The following is a 2,839-nucleotide window of genomic DNA, read 5'->3' on the forward strand; positions in this document are numbered from 1 at the left end:
CACCGCGGTGGCATTCCTCTCCGCGCGCTGTTTACGCGACTTAATGTACTGCTTGCGCCGCGGGTAGGTTAGGGCCGCGATAAGGGGGAGGGTCGCCGTCAAAGCCCCTCGCTGGGCGCCTCCGAGCCCTCCCCTCGTCCATTAACCTTTTTACTTTCTTCTCCCCTCTCTCTTTTAAAGCTTGTTATCTGGGCCACCCAATGACCGACGAAAGATTTTCCCTCCCTGCTTCTCCCGAGGCCGCTTTAAACCAAATAAATTTAGCTATTAAGGGCCGAGATGTCTGACAAAAGATGGAAAGGTGTCTTTCCGCGATCGCTTGGACAAGAGAAGGAGAAGCGGGTGGCTCCCGGATCCCGATAAAGACATTCCACGCCGGCGCCGGCCTGGGTGCACCCTGACATCCTGAGATCTCGACTTCAGCGGCCCGGACCTCGGCTGCGCCGGTGGGACCTGCGGCCCGGAATGTGCAGGTCCTGGGCCGCCGGACCTGGGAGTGCCAGGCCCTGGGGGTCCCGGATCCGGGGAACTCCAGGCGGGAGCTGGGCTCCCAAAGCAGCCCCCTGCACATCGCAGAAAAACCAAACCGAGCTCAGCGGGGCCTAAATTCCCATCCCATCTTTATTACTGTCTGATGCTGGATACTGCAAAGCCAACCCACCTCTACCTTCCCACCCGCGTTCCCTGCGGCTTTGCTGAGGGGCCGTGTTACTCCACGTCTCTGGTCCTGGGGAGCAGACCTTTTGAACCCCAGTCAGAACAAGGTGGCTGGAACCTGGCAGCTGGATTAGACCCAAGCTAATGGGAGGGTGTGGACTCGCAGACTAACAGCATGCAGGTGGGAGGCAGAGGTCCAATGATTCAGTCATCCTCAGGTTGGGTTGGGTTATGAAGTGTGGTATTTATTATCATTATTAATTACTACTGGCATCACTACACAAAGCCTGGGGCTGCCAGCTGGGCCCGGGCCCTGCCCTTGGGGTGATCCCTTCCTTTTTGCCAAAGGTGAAGTGAGGAATATTCAGTTTCCTGATCCTGAAAAGTGGGCTTGGGGAGTATGATGCCATGTTTTCGAGTCTTCCCCTACGGCCCGAATCGGCCTTTTCTGCCGCTTTTAAAAGGCTGGGGCTGGCACATGGGACCCCTTGACTTCCCTGCAGTGGGGCTTCTTCCCATGTCTTCTGCCTTCCCCTCTCTGTTCTCTGTCCAAGTTGGAGACAAGGCTCTGAATTCCAAAAGTTAGTCCAGCATCTTCAGCTTCTGTCTGTCACCTCATGCTGGGCCCCAGAATTAGCTGCCTCTCTTTTTTCCTCTCCCCATCCAAATAAGGTGAACTCCGAAATCTAATGCTTACTTCTCGCCCAGCCTGCGGGGAAAGGGAAAAATCAGATCATCAGAGAGAAAGGGATCATTTCTACACCCAAGAAGGTGAAAGAGATGCAGAAAGTTCCAAAGCCCCAAACCATGGGCTTTCCCTGGATTTTGCTGGTATTAAGTGTGAGGGCAATGCCAATTCCAGGTTCAGGGTCCAGGTGCCACTGCCCCAGAGCTGTCTCAGGTCAGAGACCTTTCTGACTGTGTGTTGTGTTTTTTTCCCCCAGGGGGAGGGTGTTAAGGGGTAGCAGAAAAAGGAGGTAATAGGCTTTTGAAGATTTGCTAAGTAACTAACGTTTCTCCTTGAATCAATTAAAGAAAAAAAAAGTGCCCAAGAAATAAAAACAATTACCGCATTTGCCACCCAGAAATATGACCTCTCCATTTAGCTATGCTGCAAATATGCAGAGAATTATGACCAAGGGGTTGTCTACCCAGGGTCCTGCACTTGCCCAACCATACGCACTGCAAAAAGAAAAATTAGAGTTGGCCTCTAGTTTTGAAGTGTTTACAGTCTAGAAGATTGGCACTTCTGTAGAGCTGGCGAGGCCAAGTACCACAGGGAATTTCCAAGATGGAGGGAGATGTCTGAGCCTTTTTCCTTCTCTAGTGAAATACTCAGGCTCAGATTTTCCTCTAGGCTTCGTGGTTGATTTGAAAAGAAGGGAGTAGCTCTAGCTCACACACTGAGAGACTTTCTAGAAGCCCAGACTCTGGACCAGGCTGCTTGGGTTTGAATCCTCTCCCTACCACTTACTAGCTGTGTGACCAGGACAAGTCGCCCAACCTCTCTGTGTCTCAGTTTCCTCATCTGTAAAATGAGGATGATAAAAGTACCTCCAATACAGGATTGTTGAGAAGATTAAAATGTTTCTTTTATGTAAAGTGCTAATAGTACTTGGCACATAGTAAGCACTATAGAAAAGTGAACGGTTATTACCAATATCTACAGCATAATAGATTCATATATACTCCGCCAAATTTTAATTCTTGTCCTAACTGTCCCCTGAAGCTAAATTAATTCCCAGGAAAGAGCGTCTTGGAGACTGCTGTTCACCAGAGGTCTCAGGCCTTTCCTACGTACCAGCAGTAAGGACTTTATTTATTGCATTATGGTCGGAAAGGGGGGAGGAGGGAGGTGAGGCAAAAAGGTCCTTTACTTGCTTTTGATTCCTTTGAAGAGGAAACATTCCTTGTTGTTCCCCTTGCAAATGCCAGCAACCGACCAACGTCTTCTGCAGGACAGAGATAGTAATCTCAAGGCTCATCCTCTGCTCCAGGAAAGCAGCACCCTCTCCCTGGAACTCCTTTTGGGCAGTAGATAGGAGTGACTTAACAGATGGGGCCATGAAGGAGGGAGCTGTGAGGACTGGCATTAGATATCAGGAAGAAAAAAGAACTGACTAAGTTGACCTGGTCAGCTAGCTACACTTCTCTCATGCTTTAAACCTTTCAATTTGGTATA

This window comes from Myotis brandtii, unplaced genomic scaffold, assembly GCF_000412655.1.
Source record: "Myotis brandtii unplaced genomic scaffold, ASM41265v1 scaffold154, whole genome shotgun sequence".
NCBI lineage: Eukaryota > Metazoa > Chordata > Mammalia > Chiroptera > Vespertilionidae > Myotis > Myotis brandtii.